The sequence below is a fragment of the Nomascus leucogenys genome, chromosome 14 (genome assembly GCF_006542625.1).
Source record: "Nomascus leucogenys isolate Asia chromosome 14, Asia_NLE_v1, whole genome shotgun sequence".
Taxonomy (NCBI): Eukaryota; Metazoa; Chordata; class Mammalia; order Primates; family Hylobatidae; genus Nomascus; species Nomascus leucogenys.
In genome coordinates, this window is record NC_044394.1 from 69,636,083 (window position 1) to 69,656,162 (window position 20,080).

General features: G+C 45.7%; 1 protein-coding gene across 1 annotated transcript in view; it reads left to right on the top strand.

Moving 5' to 3' along the window:
• Positions 1–20,080, top strand: part of USP39 (ubiquitin specific peptidase 39) — a 91,052-nt gene that overhangs the window by 66,887 nt on the left and 4,085 nt on the right. The window lies entirely within an intron of this gene.

The window sequence follows — 20,080 nt, forward strand, 5'->3', positions numbered from 1 at the left end:
TTTTTTTTGTTTTTTTGACATGGGGTCTCACTCTGGCGCTCAGGCTGGAGTGCAGTGGCGCGATCTTGGCTCACTGCAACCTCCGCCTCCCAGGCTCAAGTGATCCTCCCGCCTAAGTCTCCAGAGTAGCTGGGACCACAGGCATATGCCACCATGTCTGGCTAATTTTTTTCTATGATATTTTTGGTAGAGACAGGGTTTCGCCATATTGCCCAGGCTCGTTTCGAGCTCCTGAGCTCAGGCGATCCACCCGCCTCAGCCTCCCAAAGTGCTGGGATTACAGGCATAAGCCACTGTGCCCGGCCAGATGTTTCCTTCTTTTTTTTTTTTTTTTTTTTTTTTTTTTTTTTGAGATAGAGTCTCACTCTGTCGCCCAGGCTGGAGTGCAGTGGTCCAATCTTGGCTCACTGCAACCTCCGCCTCCCGGGTTCAAGCGATTCTCCTGCCTCAGCCTCCCGAGTAGCTGGGGAGTACAGGCACCTGTGATCATGCCCAGCTAATTTTTGTATTTTTCTAGTAGAGATGGGGTTTCACCATGTTGACCAGGTTGGTCTCGAACTGCTGATCTCAGGTGATCCGCCAGCCTTGGCCTCCCAAACTGCTGGGATTACAGGTGTGAGCCACCGCGCCTGGCCCACATGTTTCCTTCTTACTCGGTTACAGTGCAGCACAGGTTGGCCCCGGGTGGTGAGACTCAGGTCCGCGCCGTCATTCTGGCGCTCAGACTCCCCCTTCTGCTTGCTTGGAGGGCTTAGAGTCCTCCCCTGGGTCCTCTGCATCTGGCCAACAGGGAGAAGAGAGAAAGAGTGGAAGACAGTGGAGGAGGTTTTAGGGACCAGGCCTGGGAGTGGTGTCCATCATTTCTTCCCTCTCAGTTCAGTCTCACACCCTCACTTACCCCAGGGAAAGCTGGGAAGTGCAATGCGCCTGCATGCCCAGGAGGGAAGGGAGATGGAGTTGGTGGACACATAGCATTGTCTAAAAGCCATAATGCTGAATGCAAAACCAGGTGCTTATGTGGGGTTTTCTAGGTAGTGGGTCCGTGGCTTTTATCAGAACCTCAAAGAGGGATTGGTATCTGACTGTCAAGAGCTGCCATCCAAGAGCACCAATAAAGGAGACACAAAAAGCCAGCTGTTGACTGAGCTGAGGGTGTCCTGGCTCCTGGTCCCTGGGATGGGCAGTCTCCTGGCACCCCTTGCTTTGATGCCATCCTCACCACAGTCTCTGATTAAAATCCGGCTTCCTGTGAAGCGTGGCTGCAGGGGGAACCTGCATGGATCTGCCTCTACTGACAGTTCTTCTCCTGGCTCACCTGCTTCTCATTGGAAATGAATAAAGAAACATTCTGAAAAAAAAAAAAAAAAAAAAAAAAAGAACATTCTGATAGCTACTCTGGGGACAGAGAACTTGAGTAACTTGAGTTTATTCACAGGAGATGCCTCCCCTCTTGGTGTGTGGACAAACTCATGTTTCTGAGAGCCAGTTCCTTGTCATCAAAATATAGAAGACACATGTCCCGCCTAGCATTGTGTCCATGGGTCTACACCACGCAAGTCTGCCCTTGCCTGCCCCAGTAATCCTGTCTAGAAAGCCACGCACCACATCCCTGGAAAGGGAAGCCTCATGGACCATCTCCATTCATCCCCCTGGCCAGAGCCGATTGGACCAGAGGTAGACACACCAGACCCCAAAAGAGTCCATCTGCATGCTTGGCTGAACCAACTGGATTTTTAAATCGGGAGATGAGAGCCAAGTCCGCTGGTTGTGGGGTGAAGAGTCAAAGTCAAGTTAATGGTGCATTGCCAAGGGGGTCCTTGGCCACTTAATACAAAATGGAGCAAATCAAAACCATACCTCACACCCTCTAGGACGGCTATTATGAAAAAACAGAAAATAGCCGGGCGCGATGGCTCACGGTTGTAATCCCAGCACTTTGGGAGGCTGAGGCGGGCGGATCACGAGGTCAGGAGATCGAGACCACGGTGAAACCCCATCTCTACTAAAAAAATACAAAAAAATTAGCTGGGCGTGGTGGCGGGCGCCTGTAGTCCCAGCTACTCTGAGAGGCTGAGGCAGGAGAATGGCATGAACCTGGGAGGCGGAGCTTGCAGTGAGCCGAGATCGCGCCACTGCACTCTAGCCTGGGCGACAGAGCACGACTCCGTCTCAAAAAAAAAAAAACAAAAAACAAAAAAACAGAAAATAATACGTGTTGAGAGGATGTGGAGAAATTGGAACCCTAGGTGCTGCTGAGAATGTGAAATGGTGCAGTCACCGTGGAAACCTGTGTGGAAAATAGTTTCTACAAAACAGTTTCTGAAAAGTTTGAATATTGAATTACCTTCAGACCCAGCAATTCCCCTCCTACATACGTATTCAAGAGAATGGAAGACAGGTACTGGAACAGATATTTGTATGTCAGTTTTCATCGCAGCGTTATTCATAATAGCCAAAAGGTAGAAACAACTGAAGTTTTCATCCACGGATGAATGGGTAAACAAAATGTACACACTCAAAGGAATATTATTGAGCCTTTTTAGGAAGGAAATTCAGCCGGGCGCAGTGGCTCATGCCTGTAATCCCAGGACTTTGGGAGGCCAAGGTGAGCAGATCACGAGGTCAGGAGTTCGAGACCAGCCTTACCAACATGGTGAAATCCCGTCTCTACTAAAAATACAAAAATTAGCCGGGCCTGATAGTGCATGCCTGTAATCCCAGCTACCTGGGAGGCTGAGGCTGGAGAATCGCTTGAACCCAGGAGGCGGATGTTGCAGTGAACTGAGATTGCACCACTGCATTCTAGCCTGGGCAACAGAGCCATACTCCGTCTGGGGGTGGGTGGGGGGAGGAAAAAAAAGGAAAGAAATTTGGATACATGCTACAACACGGATGAATCTTGAAAACATGATGCTCAGTGAAATAATCCAGTCACAAAAGGACAAATATTGTGTGATTCCATTTATAGGAAGTATGCAGAGTAGTCAAACTCTTAGGGACAGAAAGTAGGTCAGAGGTTACCAGGGGCTGGGGAAGAGGGAATGGGGAGGTACTGGTTAATGGAAACAAAGTTTCTACTTGGGATGATGAAAAGTTCTGGAGATGAACGATGGTTTTGGTTGCATAATGTGGGTGTGCTTGATGTCCCCGAGCTGTAAACTTAAAAATGGTTGAGACAGTATTATGTTATCTATATTTGTATATTTCATCACAATTGAAAAAGAAAGGGGAAGAGAGAGAAACAAGCCAGGCTGCGGGTGGAGAAGAGTCTTGTTTTTCTTCTTGACTGTGGAAAATGTGACTCCCAAGTGTGGGACTTGAGACACCTGGGGCTGGAAAAAAAGAGATCAGCCAAATGGGACAGTTGATATTAAAATCTCTTTTATGTCCTTGCAGAGATGCACGGAAGAGCAGAATTCATTTTAGTTCCTTTTGTTGTATTTTGGGCTGCATTCATCTGACACTGCTTGGGGCCTGAGCCTAAGGACCGATGACTTTCCTCCCCTCTCCTATCCCCACTCTTTGTAGTTGAATTTATTTGAGTGTAGTTTCTGTTTCTGGGGTAGAACCAACCCATGAGAAATGCAAGGCCAGTGCACCTCAGGAGGCCTCATGGTAGCAGCCTTTCCTAGCATGGCTCTATCTTATGTCTTACTTTCTTTCAAAAGAAGGGATTTCTCTGTGGGAAGGGGTAGGGAGGTAGGGCCCTTGGCAATGAAACTTACAGTTTATAAAGACCTTTCACAATTCATTCGTCTGACCAAAAAATGGTTAATGAGCTAGGAGTTGGGATGACAATGGTCACTGCCCTGGTGGACTTAATATCTATGGATGAGGGCACAGACCAGTAATCAGAGTGGAATACTACCCAGGCCTGGAGAGGGAGAGGAGATGCTGGGGGAGATGGGGCAGCTACGGGGAGACTTGGGGAGGCACAGAAATTGGCCTGGTCAAAGGGTGGGGCGGGATTGATTGAGGAGGATTTCCGGGCAGATAAATAGTTCACGCAAAGGCTTAGGAAAAGAGAGAGCATGGGGCTGGTGCAGGGAGCGTTCACCACTCTGCACCACAAATAGACGTTCAGAGTGTTGGGGAGCTTGGTAGAGAGTGACAGCCAAACCCACATCTTCTGCTCCCTGGTCTGTGTCTGAGCAGCCCGAATATCTTTGGCCCTGAACATCTCGGGACTGGGATCATCTCTTTTCCTCCCTCTGTCTCCCCAGGCTCAGCTGGATTCTATTAAGAACAGCCGGTGGGAGGAACTGGCAATGTTGACATTGACCTTCCTCGAATTCCCTTTTCTTTATGCTGCTGTTGTGGGCTGGATTGTGCCCCTAAAAGATGTTGATGTCCTAAATCCTGGTGTCTGTGACTCTGACCTTATTTGAAATAGAGCCTTTGCAGATGTCATCAATTTAAGATGTGGTCATTAGGGTGGGCCCTAATCCAGTGACTGGTGTCCTTATAAGAAAGGGAGATTGGGGCACAGAGGGAGTGCCATGGGACCATGGAGGCAGAGATTGGAGTGGCGCAGCTGCAAGCCCAGGAACACTAGGGATTGCAGCAACCGCCAGAAGCCAAGAAGAGGCAGCGAAGGGTTCTTCCCTACAGCCTTTGGAGGGTGCACGCCCGGATTTCAGACTTCTGGCCTCCATAGTCGTTAGAGAACACATTTCTGTTGCTTGAAGCCACCCAGCTTGTGGTGCTTTGTTCCAGCAGCCCTAGGAAATGCATGCAGCTGCCCACCGTATTTGCAGCCCATCCGTGTTTCCCCTTCCCCACACCAAGATGTGAGGCTCTGTTTTCCAAATCCAAATTGAACATTGGACGTGTTCGGTTTGGGGCAGGCACAGTTCGAGTCACTCTTGTTGTGCGTGAGGTCTATGACCAAAAAGTGTGATTGCAGTAGAGGCCTTGGGGAAGATCTGAGTGTTGAATCTCAGTGCAGAAATATTCTTTGAGTAAGTGTCCAAGATGGGTGACATTTGGCTCCTGCATCAGGGCTGTCCTCTTTCACCATCTGTCAGATGTCCGTTCCCCCAGGGCCCTGACGAAAGCTCATCTGCTCATCCTCCCTGCCAAGAATGTCCTTTCCCTCTGTCCCTAACTGGACACTCCCTGCAGGAAGGAAATGTGCTTGTCTGTTCATGGCTGATTCAGGCCCCAGCATGGTGCTGGGAACACAGTGGCTGCCTAATCAACCATCTGCCATTCCCTCTTTCTTCCTTGTTAATGGAACCCAAGTTTTGTTCTAGTTCAGAGAGCTGATTCTGTGGCCTCACCCTGGGGATGCACCATGATCTGGCCACACCATCTCCCTTTGCCGGTAATTACTTAGGATAAGCATGTGTTTGGGTTCTGGTCAACCAGACTGACGCAAGTTGGCTGGGGACAGCATGATGGGGGATCCTTCCAGGGAATGTTTTCATCCTGGTTAAAGCAGACAGATGAGGAGAAGTGCCTCTTTCTTCTTTTGGACATTCCCATGCAAGGCTAGGATGTCGAAACCATGGCAGCCATCTTGCCCCAAGAATGGGGAGACAGAAGAAGTACTGAGAAGGAGCTCAGAGCCTTGACACGGCCAAGATGCTGATTTAATCAATCCCAAGCCCTTATTGTTCTGTTTTTATAATTTCTACTTGGATATTCTGTTATGTGCAGCCCAAATAATCTCAATCAAAGGCAGAAGGAAGGAAGACAGAAAGAAAGAAGAAAGAAAAGAGGGAGGGAAGGAAGAAAGGAAGTTAGTTAGTACTTTGCATCCTTTTTGTGCAGGTTAAATTTCACATCCTCCAAGGAGGTCTCCCAGTTTCCCCAGACCTGGAACCCAATCCCCTCCCTCTTGCCATTGTACTATCTGTCCTTTGGGAGAGCTCTTAGCACCTGCCAGGCTTTGATTTGGGTGTTCACTTGGCCTGGAGGCTACAACTTGAGCCTCTCCCATGCCCCCTCCTGGGTGCACACACATTTGGTTCTGGCCGGTGTCCTCCTGCTGTAGTAGCCTGCTGGGAAGGAGCATGGGGGCCTGGGAGCCTCTCAGGAGAATCTGCTCCCTAAGGGATGAGAGAGTCAGACTGACCAATTCGACTCTCTGACAAAGCCCCAGTTATGAGAAGAGAGGAAGGGAGCTGAGCTTTTTTTTTTTTTTTTTTTTTGAGACAATGTTTTGTTCTTGTTGCCCAGGCTGGAGTGCAATGGCGTGGTCTCAGCTCACTGCAACCTCCACCTCCTGGGTTCAAGCAATTCTCCTGCCTTAGCCTCCCGAGTAGCTGGGATTATAGGCGTGCATCACCACGCCTGGCTAATTTTTGTATTTTTTAGTAGAGACTAGGTTTCACCATGTTGGCCAGGCTGGTCTTGAACTCCTGACCTCAGGTGATCCGCCCATCTCGCTCTCCCAAAGAGCTGGGATTACAGGCGTGAGCCACCGTGCCCGGCCCGGGAGCTGAGCTTTTTATGGCATTTGTCATCTACCAGCCCAGCCCTGCCCCTTCAAGTAGAGCCTGGGTTCCAGGAAAGGAGAAAGCAAAGAAATCTGTTCCACTAACAACTTCAAGGGGACCCTTTTGAAGTTCAAGTTGTTTGACTCTGGCCTTGACTCCATTTTTAAGTCTACATTGGTATAACGTGAAGAAATAATGGTTCCATTCATTTATTCATTTCTATTATTTTTATTCAATTATAAAAATACATACTTGGCAATGTGCCAGGCACTAATCTAGGCACTGGAGATACAGCAGTAAACCAACCGGATAATGGGCTCAGCTTCCAGGAGCTTCCCTCCTAAGTGGGTGCTGTTCTTGGAGGCAGGTTTGTTCCTCATTGACCCCTGGAGCAGAAATTGCATCTAATTATATCTTTGGCTCTCAACACACCCTTGATGGGGCTTTGTCCATAGTGGGGGCTCAAAAATATTTTCTGAATTCAAGTAGTCCTGATATATTAACCCCATTCAGGACAAGCTTAATGTGAGAAGTCGCTCAACATGGCACTTTCATATTTTATTCAAAAGCCAGAAATATCTGAGGGCAAAGGAAGAACTAAAAATAACTTGCAGCCTTTCTTAAAGTTGGTAAGAGAAGATTTGACCTTGGGGAATGTATTTATTGTTTTTGTGTTAATTAGTTAAATTCTGATTGCAAAAGTAAGTGTGTCAGGCATTTTTATGTTACAAAGCAGAGAGAACTCGATGCAAACTGACCTATAGGAAAGGGAATTTTCGCTTGAGCCCAGGAATTCGAGGTCAGCCTGGGCAACATAGTGAGACTCTGTCTCAAAGAGAAAAGCAGGGGCAGGATTTTTGGTTCATGTAAATGAAAAATCTGGAAGTTGATCAAGTAGTTGCTGGCAAAGTTTATCCATGGGTGCAAATCATGTCACCAAGATATGGCTTCTCCCTGTGCTCAGCCTCTGCTGTCTGGAGCCTCCAAGTCTTCCTCCATAGCAGTGAAAAGGCTACAGCTGTTCCAGATGTCACAGCTTCATCCACGTTGTCCAAGCAGACAGTGGGACTCCTTTGGTAGCTCTAGTACTAGTCTTGTTCTGTTGCCCAGGCTGGAGTACAGTGGCACGATCTCTGCTCACTGCAGCCTCAACCTCCCGGGGCTCAAGTGATCCTCCCGCCTCAGCCTCCCGAGTAGCTGGGATTACAGGCACCTGCCAGCATTCCCAGCTAATTTTTGTATTTTTAGTAGAGACGGGGTTTCACCATGTTGGCCAGGCTGGTCTGAAACTCCTGGCCTCAGGTGATCCTCCCGCCTAGGCCTCCCAAAGTGCTGGGATTACAGGCGTGAGCCACCGCGCTGGCCTAGCATATTTAAATTTTAACACACACTGCCAATAGGTCTCCCAAGATGTCATGCTGACATCTCTGAGCAGTATAGAAGACAGTGCCTTTCTCCGGACTGGTCTTGTGAATCTTTTTCTTTTTTCATTTGTGGTAAAATACACATAACCTAAAATTTGCATCCTAGGCCAGGAGCAGTGGCTCACGCCTGTAATCCCAGCACTTTGGGAGGCCGAGACGGGTGGATCACCTGAGGTCAGGAGTTCTAGACGAGCCTGGCCAACATGGTGAAACCCCGTCTCTACTAAAAATACCAAAATTAGCTGGGCATGCTAGCGGGTGCCTGTAATCCCAGCTACTTGGGAGGCTGAGGCATGAGAATTGCTTGAAACTGGGAGGTGGAGATTGTGGTGAGCCGAGATCGTGCCACTGCACTCCAGCCTGGCCGACAGACAGTGAGACTCCATCTAAAATAAATAAATAAATAAATAAATAAATAAATAAATAAATAAATTTACATTCTAACCATTTCCAAGTGTACATTCAGTGGCTTTAGGTACATTCACATTGATGCACAACCATCACCACCATCCATCTCCAGAATGCTTTTCACCTTCCCAAGCAGAAACTCTGTGCCCATGAAACACTAACTCTCCTTTCCTCCCATCCCCTGACAATCATTCTACTTCCCGTCTCTAACTTCCTTTCCCCCATCCTCTGACAATCATTCTACTTCCCATCTCTAACTCTCCTTTCCCCCATCCCCTGACAATCATTCTACTTCCTGTCTCTACGATTTTCACTGTTCTGGGTCCCTCCTAGAAGTGGACTCATATAGTATTTGTCTTTTGGTGACTGGTTCATTTCACTTAGCAGAGTGTCTTTTGGTTTCATCCATGTTATCATGCATCTCTTATAATTTCCTTCCTTTTAAAGGCTGTGTGCATATACCACATTTTGTTTATGGAATTATGACCCTTTTAAATGTCCCTAAAATTGCACCTGTTGGCTGTAGCTGCGCCTATAGGTTGTAGCTGGAAGACATTCCTGCCCATTGTTGGTTTCTGTTCCTTTCTGCCTTTCTGGCCCAGCTTCCAACTGCTCTGGTCTAAGGAGATAAGAGGCCCACACAGGCCTCTGGCAGGGGCTGGGTCTCCTTTCTGCAGGAAGTACTTCAGGCCCCTCTTCTTGGTCTCTCCCTGAAGTAAGAGGCTTCAAGTGGAGTCCTGAGGGGCATGATGAGGGCTGTGCCCTGAACAGGTGCAAAGTGTGGAGGGAAAATATGGAGCCTGAGGAAGCCATCTTGAGGCTGGAGCAGAGAAGGCCGAGTGGGCACCTCCTTAGTTGAGCTGCCTTAGGACAAGGGAACAGTGATGGTGGCTTCAACAGGAAAAGAGAAGCTGATTCTGACTGGAAGGGTGCCAGCTGCCATTCCTGCAGGAACAAGTGTTTTCCCAGGAAGATGGGGTCAGGTTGCTGAATCTGATGGGCGCTGGCTCTGTGCCCAAGTGCTGTTCCAGGCATAGGGTGGAGGTGACAGAAGGGGCAGCAGCCCTGCTCTCACCAAGCCACCTGTCTGAGAAAACACAACAAAGGCATTCCTTCAGCCACCAGGAGCCTCTGTCTCCAGGAAATTACCACGAAACCCCTAAGTGTAGTGGCTCAGGGCCACAGAGCTTCGTCCCATGCCCAGGCTCAGGCCCATCATATGTGGCCAGGGACTCCGCTCATCAGTCACCCCGGGGCGCAGGCTCACTTGCAGCAGTCGTCTTGAACACTGCCCATCATCATGCCAGGAGAAAAGAGAATTCTGGGGTCTCTCCCTGGCTGTTAAATGTTCCAGTTCGGAAGGAACAGGCTTAACTTCTGCTCAGGAAGCAACCTAGCAGGACGCCACCCAGCCTTCCCAACCCTCACTCCCAAACACAGGGCGGCCAGGAGTGCAGTTCCGAGCAGGACCGGAAGGTGGCGCCCAAGAGCCAGGTGGAGATGCACCGCCCTGGGCAGCGCGATCCCCACACCTTGCCTTTCGCGGACTTCGCTGCATCCAGCTTTCTTGGGCCCACGCACCTGTTGAGGAAGGCGCTCCTTCATTACAGGCGGCAGCACCGAGTACCTGGGCTTTACAACATTTTAACCTCCCCTCCCCTCCCCTTCCCCTTATTTTTCTTTTCTTTTTTTTTTTGACAGAATCTCACTCTATGGGCCAGGCTGGAGTGCAATGGCACGATCTCGGCTCACTGCAACCTCTGCCTCCTGGGTTCAAGCGATTCTCCTGCCTCAGCCTCCCCAGTAGCTGGGATTACAGGCATGAGCCACCACACCTGGCTAAGTTTTGTATTTTTAGTAGAGACAGGGTTTCACCATGTTGGCCAGGCTGGTCTCGAACTCCTGACCTCAGGGGATCCACCTGCCTTGGCCTCCCAAAGTGCTAAGATTACAGGCCTGAGCCACCGTGCCTGGACAAGCTGTTCTTTCTTACTGTTTACACTTATTTGTATTTTATTTTATTTTTTTTTGAGATGGAGTCTCGCTTTGTCACCCAGGCTAGAGTACAGTAGCACAATCTCAGCTCACTGAGACCTCTGCCTCCCAAGTTCAAGTGATTCTCCTGCCTCAGCCTCCCAAGTAGCTGGGATTATAGTTGCCCACCACCACACCTGACTAATTTTTGCATTTTTAGTAGAGGTGGGGGTTTCACCATGTTGGTCAGGCTGGTCTTGAACTCTTGACCTCAAGTGATCGGCTGGCCTCAGTGTCCCAAAGTGCTGGGATTACAGGTGTGAGTCACCACGCTGGGCCCACTTATTTGTAATTTGATCATTGTCTTCTCTCCCACTAGAAAGTAAGTTCCATGAGGGCAGGCCCCATGTTCGTGTTTACTCATCTTTGTGTTCTCAGTGCCTGGCAGAGTACCTGGCACAGAGTAGCATTCACTTGGTATTTGCTGAATCAATGAACATGACCGAGGGCTGCATTCTGAGGTCTGGAGGCTTTGCAGACTGGTTGGGGGTACCATCCTGAAGGCTTCCAGAGCAACTACTGAGAGAGACTCCAACCAGCCTGGAGCTCCACTTGTAGCAGAGCCCCAGTGTTCTGGCTGGGCAGGGAGTAGGGCAGTTCTGAAAACTGACAGGGAGGTCTGCTCCCAGCCCAGCCCCCAGGGGCTCTTGTCCAAGTCCCAGTGACAGGATGTCTGCAAGTAAATGCTGAAGGAGTTGCTTCAGCTAAAAGCTCCAGGACATGTAGGTTCAAATGGCCTAACAAACTGGGAAACCAGAGTGGAGGGGAGACATTCTCATTTCAGGATAGGCCCTGGCTGCCTTGGGGCCTCCAGGGTGCTAGCGGACACAGCCCAGCTCTGCATCCCTGGCAGAGATGGCCACATCCAGCAGGCCCTGGTGGCAGGGCAGAGAGAACAGCACCCTGGGGACCAATTATCCTGGGAAACAGGCTGGTGCCTATCCAGATGGTGGTGCCAGGCACTGCCACCGTACAACTGGCTGATTTGGTGAATAAGTTGCAGACATAATTGAAGGGCAATTTGTTGGGGATGTAAAGTACTGCAATGGCCCACAGGGTAAGAGACAGTAAAATAAGGGTAAATGTCACCACTCAGAATTTACACACAGGTTGGTATGCCTCAGGAAACTTAGGTTAATAATGAAAAAGAAAAAAACACGACAAAACGAAACACTGGAGAAATACTGGCAGGATGTGTATCACCTTGTTGATAATGGTATTTCTTGGTAGAATTACATGTGGTCATTACTCATTGTCTTTGTACTTTGAAAAAAAAATTAAGCCGAAGAAAAAAATTCAGCCAAAGGAAAAAAAAAAAACCTTCCTTTCCCAGTCAAATATACTAGCAAACAAGAAGCTGTTAGAAAACAATTCTCGCTAATGTCGATTTTGTCCTGTTTTGGTTGTGAGGATGAGGGGCTGGTGTGGATCAACAGTCCTGAGGGGGAAGCAGGAATCCCAGAAGATGGAGAGTCAGGCTGGGGAATGCAGTTCTGGAAGCTGAGAGCAGAGTGCCCAGTCCTTTCACATCAGGTATGAGTCAAACGCCAGGACAGGGGTGTGGTAAAGGTCAGGCACCAGGACACCCAGTGACAGAAGCCAGCAGCCAAGTGAGGCTGCAGGGGAGGCCAGGGTCATGTGGGTCATTCTGGGATGGAAGCTGATAGGTGGGAGGGTGGGGAAGGCAGGCAGGTAGGGCTCGCAGCCAGGTGAGGGTTCAGAGTGGGCGTATATGAGCCTCAGTTCTAAGGCCTCTGGATCCAAGCTGTCATCAACCATGAAAGTCAGACATGGAAATTGTCAGTGACTTTGGAGCCTCCCAAAGGAAGGGACCCACGTAGGGGAGGTCCTGGGGTGGGAGAGTTTTGAGAATTTATGTGGCAGAGAGCCTGTGCATGAGGGAGAAAGAGTGATGTAAAGGGTTAACTTCTGAAACCAGAGGCCTGGGTGAAGACTGAGCCTGTCTTGCAGCCTAGGAACTTAAGAAATGAGTTATGGACAGTTCAGATGAGGTCTGCTAACTCCCTAGGAAACTACTGACATTTCCTTTGTGTCATACTCCAAAGCCTGATACAAATGGTGGTGGCCATGTGGTCAGGAATGTTTTTTTTTTTTTTGGTAGAGATGGGGGTATCGCTGTGTTGCCCAGGCTGGCCTTGAACTCCTGGCCTCAAGTGATCCTCCTGCCTTGGCCTCCCAACGTGCTGGGAATACAGATGTGAACTGCTGTGCCCAGCCTCATTTCTTTTGGGTATATACTCAGAAGAGGGATTGCTGAATCATATGGTAATTCTATTTTTAAATTTTTAAGGAAACTTTGTACTGTTGTCCATAATGGCTATACTAATTTACATTTCCACTAATACTTCATTATGTATATGTTTGTCAAAATATCATGTTGTATGCCTTAAATATATGCAATTTTTACTTTAACAAGTTAGCCCTCACACTTTTATCTATTTTTAGTTTGCCATAATGCTGCATTCAGGAGCTTCTGTTCAAGACACAAAGCCTGGCTGGCCTGTCATTTCTTAATAATCCAGCAAGCTTCCAGGGTGAGTAGGTTGCCTGGGCCCAGAATGGGCCCTTAGAGTCAGCTGATGCATAACTGTCTCTGTAACATCTATTTTAAAGGGCATCCAGGCAGGGCGCGGTGGCTCATGCCTGTTATCCCAGCACCCTGGGAGGCCGAGGCGGGCGGTCAGGAGTTTGAGACCAGCCTGGCCAACGTGGTGAAACCCTGTCTCTACTAAAAATACAAAAATTAGCTGGGAGTGCTGGCACATGCCTGTAATCCCAGTTCCTCGGGAGGCTGAGGCAGGAGAATCGCTTGAACTTGGGAGGTGGAGGTTGCACTGAGCTGAGATCATGCCACTGCCCTGCAGCCTGGGCAAAAGAGTGAGAATCTGTCTCAATAAATAAATAAATAAATAAATAAATAAATAAATAAAAGCCAACCGGGGGGGTGTATCCCAAATGATGAGCAAAAACTATGGCATGTGGGGGCTGTTTCCAATCATCCATCCATTCACCCATCATGTAGATTTTCTTTCTTGTTTCTTCCTTGCAGACTGACTTCATCCTTCTGTCCATTCAATCATCCATCCATCCACTTATCCATCCATCTATCTAAAGGGGCACAAGGACACTTTTAGGGCTGATGGATGTGTTCACTGTCTTGACTGCTATGATGGTTTTACAGGTGTGTACATGTGTTAGAACTGGTAAAGTGGTACACTTTAAGTGTGTGCATGTGAGTGTACCCTAATTATATCTCAATAAAGCTGGAAAAAAGGAAGGTAAATAACAGTAGGTTAAAACTGATAACACCCCACATATCCATGGACAAGACAATGGATAAGCTGTGGAATATCCATGCAATGGAATACTGCTCAGCAGTAGAAAGGAACAAATTGCTCAAATATACGACAACATGGACCATCTCACACATGAATGCTGATCAAAAGACGTCAGACGCAACAATCATTCTGTACGGTTCCATTTATATACACTTCAAAAACAGAGAAAACAGGCCTGGCATGGTGGCTCATGCCTATAATTCTAGCACTTTGGGAGGCCGAGGCAGGTGGATCACCCGAGGTCAGGAGTTCAAGGCCAGCCTGACCAACATGGTGAAACTCTGTCTCTACTAAAAATACAAAAATTAGCTGGGTGTGGTGGCGCACGCCTGTAATCCCAGCTACTCAGGAGGCTGAGGCAAGAGAATTGCTTGAACCTGGGAGGCAGACGTTGCAGTGAGCCGAGATCACACCATTGCACTCCAGCCTGGGCAACAAGAGCGAAACTCCAGCTCAAAACAAACAAACAAACCAGAGAAAACAGAGCTATGGTGTTTATGAGTATGTGCTCAGGTGGTAAAACTATAAAGAAAACCAAGAACACAATGATCATTAAGTCCTCCCTAGGGAAGGAGGAAGGGGTGGTCTCTGGGAGGGAAGATGATGGGGCTTCTGGGGAGCTGTCAGAGTTCATGACCCGGGTGGTTACGTGGATGTGTGCTTGATAATAAACCGTTGAGCTGTACATTTTGTTTTGTGCACATTTCTGAATATGTTTTACATTGTGTAATTTAAAATGGAGCAACATATATACACATGCTTGTATGGAAAGGTACAAAAAAGGAAAATTTTAACAGTTTTTCTTTCCTCTGAGGAGAGAGGCTATGAACTAGTGGGGGCTTATATTCTTTTTCCTTATGCTTTTCATCAGTACATAAAAATATCAAAAATACATAAAATATTTCCTTACACTGTTCATAAGGAAAATCCACAAATTTTCATCATAAATGCATGTATGAGAAAGCAAAGAAGGGGCTCTCCAGCTGCAGATACTGAAGCAAGGACTGGGGATCTAAGCAGGAGACAGAAGAGGCAATGGCTTGTGTGTCTGCGTGAGAGAGAGAGTGTGTGTGTGTCTATGTGAGAGTGTGTATGTGTGTCTATGTGAGTGTATGTGTCTATGTGAGAGTATGTTTCTATGTGAGTGAGAGTGTGTCTATGCGAGAGTGTGTCTATGTGAGTGTGTGTTTATGCGAGTGTATCTATGTGAGTGTATGTGTCTATGCAAGAGTGTGTGTGTGTGTCTATGTGAGGGAGTGTGTGTGAGAGTGTCTATGTATGCGTGTATGTGAGAGTGTGTTTGAGTGCATGCATATGTGTGTGTGCCTATGTGTGTGTGTGCCTATGTATGTGTGTCTATGTGAATGTGTGTGTGTCTATATGAGTGTGTGTCTATGTGAGTATGTGTTTGTGTGTCTGTGTGTATATGTAAGAGTTTGTGTGCATGTGTGTGTGTGTGTGTAGTGGAATGGGGGACGGGAAGATGAAGCAGTGGGGGCTTCAGAGAGACTGGAAGCCTGAGAAAGATTTACCCCGCCATTGCTGGCTTTGAAGGGATGGACAGGACCGTGAGCCTGGAGATACCAGCAGCCTTTAGAGCTGAGAATGACTCTCCGATAACAGCCAGCACGGAAAGGGGGATCTCAGTCCTACAACCATACGGCACTGAGCTCTGCCAACAATGTGGCATGAACCTAGAAACAGATTCTTCTCAGATCCTCCAGGTTAGAGCCCGGCCAGCCTACATCTTGACTTTGGCCTTGTGAGAACCAGTCGAGCACACCCAGTCTTCTGACTGCCAGAACTGTCAGATAATACACGGGTGTTATTTTAACCCATTAGGTTTGTGGTAATTGCTGTGACAATAATAGAAAATTAATACAGTCAAGGGCAGTGGAAGTGATTTCTCAGCCTAAGGGAGTCCAGCTGGAAGGAAGGTAAAATGGAGGGTGAGAGAGTTGCCCGAGGCCTTTTTCTTTGTGTTGCTTTTCTCACTCATGTTTATATTTTGGGTGGCAAGCTGCTTCCGAGGAGTTGTTTTTTGTTTTTCAATTTGATTAAAATGTTCATTTGTTTATATCATAAAGTTGGTAGTAAATTTTGTATTTACATAGCAAATTAATATTTATAATATACAATGTCCCAGAACAGGCCTAACAAATGTTCTTGGAGTTGTTTTTTAAATTTAAAAACTTTTTTTGAGATGGGGTCTCACTATGTTGTTCAGGCTGATCTCAAACTCCAGGGTTTGAGTGATCGTCCCACTTCAGCCTCCCAAGTGCTGGGATTACAGGCATGAGTTACCATGACTGGCTGGAATTATTTTGTTTTTAAAATAAAATACTATTGAATAAATAATACCATATCCCCAAAAGATACATTCTGAAGAGGTGTGAAAGTTAGAGGGGAAAGGCTTTCATCAATTTTTTTTTCTTTTTTTGAAACTGGGTCTCAGTATGTTGCCCAGGCTGCTCTTAAACTGTGGGGCTTCCTGAGAAGCTGGGACTACAGGTGCGGGCCACTGCCTCAGGCTTCAGCTTGTTTTTTATATATCCTGACTCATCATTCTTTTCCAATCATAAAATTATGATTCTTATTGTAGTTGTAAATTTTAATTCACTTTAACATGGCAACATATTAACAGATTCTTATTGAGCAAATTTTCAAGATTATAAATTGTATGTGGAAGGAAGCAGCATTTCAAGTTGACAAATGGATCCACAGGTAATTCAATGTCACCTAAATTAAGCTTGTGACGATTAAACCAATAAACTAGTGATGAGAAAACTATTGACAAAGTACAACCAGGGAACTCATCTCAGTGCTGGAATCTGTACCTTAAGAAAAAGGATGATTACGGGCCGGGCGCGGTGGCTCACACCTGTAATCCCAGCACTTTGGGAGGCCAAGGCGGGCGGATCACGAGGTCAGGAGATCAAGACCTTCGTGGCTAACACGGTGAAACCCCGTCTCCACTAAAAATACAAAAAATTAGCTGGGCGTGGTGGTGGGCGCCTGTAGTCCCAGCTACTCGGAGAAGCTGAGCCAGGAGAATGGCGTGAACCCGGGAGGTGGAGCTTGCAGTGAGCTGAGATTGCACCACTGCACTCCAGCCTGGGCGACAGAGCAAGACTCCGTCTCAAAAAACAAAACAAAACAAAACAAAAAAAAGAAAAAAGATGATTACTTGAAGTGGTACAAATGGCAACCAGGTACCAAGAAAACAGTGAGTTTGGGCAAGTGTAATTTTTTAGAACCCACAATATATCTAGAATGGGATGAAAGAGAAGAAGATATAGGATAGTCTCATTCATATAGAAAGTTATCCTAAAATCATGTAACAAAGAGGTTATAAAAACCATAAAATCATCACGAAAAATGACAGCCACTAACCCTGAATGCTGATGTAGAAAGGACATTGATGAGAATAAACCTTCTGTGCCTTCAGGCTTTGGCAGATAGCTGGGTCTCCCAAAACGTAAGCAAGGACTGAAATCTAAATTGAAATTACTGCAAAGAAATAAAAATAATTTTAACGCTTAAGGGAAGCTTGCTTTTTGAGAAATTCAGGCAATCATCTATACAAACCATCAGGAAAACTGGATAATGCAAAAGGCTTTAAGTAAAGGACATCATTTGAGTAAATAGGCAGATGTGGTATTTAGCAAACCTAGTGCCTGAAAGTACAGAATTCCTGAAATAGGAGATGATGAAAATGTTTACCAAAAGTAAGAGATTGATGGATGCTGGTGAAATGTAAAAATTTCCATACAATTTGATAGGTGTATTTTCCTCTCATTCTTAGGGTGAGGCTATTTAATAATATTTTCCCAAGTGCAATCAGACAGTTAACATCTAGGGACTGCTTGTTTGCTGTGACTGGTGCTGAGAAGAGCAGTTCTCTAAATAAAGGGTCATCATTTTTTAAATTTCAGAAAGTCTTGTGAAACACATACCAAAATATGCTGCTTCACTTTATTTTCCATCATCTGCTTTCTCCCATAGGTCTTTCTTGGCTGATTATCTCCCTATTTTATTTCTGTTTTACTGCCTTTAATTATCTCATTTTGAGTCCCTGGCATTTTGTTTTGTTATATCAAAATGTCACGTGAATAAGCTCTGAGTCATTTGCACAAGTTGGGGAGAAAGCAGGAGAGGGATCTGCTCCCAGCTGGACATCCCTCTGAAGTCTCCTGCCCCTCGCCGACCCCCGCTATCTCCCTGGCCACCCAGAATCATCATGGTCCGGGTCCTGGGTTGGCTGATGCTCAGGTCCCCTGCACTGGAAAGCTCTTCCTAAAACTTTATTGAGAGAGAAAAAAGATGACTTGGAAAAAATAGAAAGTCATACTATGGTCTGCTGGGCTCAGTGGCCATGCCTGTAATCCTAGCACTTTGGGAGGCCGAGGTGGGCAGATCACTTGAGGCCAGGAGTTCAAGATCAGCCTGGCCAACATGGTGAAAACCAGTCTCTATTAAAAATACAAAAATTAGCCAGGTGTGGTGGCGGGCGCCTGTAATCCCAGCTGCTCTGGAGGCTGAGGCAGGAGAATCAGTTGAACCTGGGAGGCAGAAGTTGCAGTGAGCCAAGATCACACCACTCACACCACTGCACTCCAGCCTGGGCAGCACAGCCAGACCCATCTCAAAAAAAAAAAAAAAAGTTATACTATGATCATGGCTGAAAGAGTAACTATAAAGAAGTGAATTTTTTCCATATTAGTTTTTAGTTATAACAAAATTTAAAGTGAAAATTACAATCTGATATATTATTGGTCAAAATAATTTATATTTAGCATTTAGTAGATATTTAATATTTAGTATATAAAATTATACCTTAATATACTTTTAGCATATAAAGTATTATAGTATATAAAATATTACCCAAAGTACAATTTAAAAGTAAAGGAATGTCAAAGGAAAATATCAAAAAGAAAACTGCAGGATTAGATAATGTGGTGTTAATAGAACACTAGATATTTGGGTCAATTAGACAGAATGTATAGGTCAGAATTTGATCCTATTACATATAATTGAATATACAATAAAATAACCATTTCAGATCAATGGGGGGGGGGAAGTATACAATCAATACCTTTAGAATAAGGGAATAGCGTTTTGAAAAGAATACATTCCACCTCATACCTTCCTAAAATCAATTCCAGAGGATTAAAGTGTCACATTAAAAAATATGTCTAACTGTAAAAATTAGCAAAAAAAAATTTTCTAGGGAAAAAGAAGCAATCACAACTTTCTAAACTGAGAAAATATGTCATAAAGAAAAATACATATTTGATTATACAAAATGAAAACTTTCTATGCATAAGAACCTTATGGAAATTTAAACGTCAATCAAGAGTTGACAAAATATTTGTAGCAAATATATCAAAACATTAATGTATTTTTAATAAAGAAGTCTTACAAATTGAAAAACATAGTAGAGTCCAGTAGATATTGGGCAAGGGACATAAAAAGACAATTTCAAAATAAATGTAAATGTAAACAAATACCTGGGAAAATATTAAACTTAATTTGTAGTCATTGAAATGGAAATAAAAATAGGTGTTAGTTTCACTCATTACATTTGCAAAATAAAGAGTGTGACAATATTCAATGCTGGTGAGAGTTCAGGGAACTCTCATACAATGTTGGCAGTGTTGTAAATAGGTACAATCCTTTGGGGAAGTATTTGATATTGTTCATTGGGAGCCGTAAAATTGTAACTTAAGGATCTTTTTTGTCTGGGTGCGATGGCTCACACCTGTAATCCCAGCACTTTGGGAGGCCAAAGCGGGTGGATCACCTGAGGTCGGGAGTTCTAGACCAGCCTGACCAACATGGAGAAACCCCGTTTCCACTAAAAATACAAAATTAGCCGGGTGTGGTGGCACATGCCTGTAATCCCAGCTACCCACGAGGCTGAGGCAGGAGAATAGCTTGAATCCTGGAGGCAGAAGCTATGGTGAGCCGAGATCATGCCATTGCACTCCAGCCTGGGCAACAAGAGGGAAACTCCCTCTCCAAAAAAAAAAATAATAATTTTTTGGATAATTTTAAAATTGAGATATAATTTACATATAACAAAATGCTTAAATCTTAAGTGTCCAGTTTGAAGAGTTTTGATAGATGCACACTCATGCAATTCACAAGCTAATTAAGATATAGAATACTTTCACTATGTAAGAAAATACCCCTGTGCCAGCCCAATAACCCTCACATCCTCCTCCCACCTCCTACCATTTTTCTGATTTCTTTTGCCATAGATGAATTTTGCTTGTTCAAGAACTTCATACAAATGGAATCATACAGAATGTAGTCTTTTGTGTCTGGCTTCTTTTTCCTCCTTTTTTTTTTTTAAAGATTTATTCATTTTATTGCATGTATTAGTAGTTCATTCCTTTTTATTGCCAAG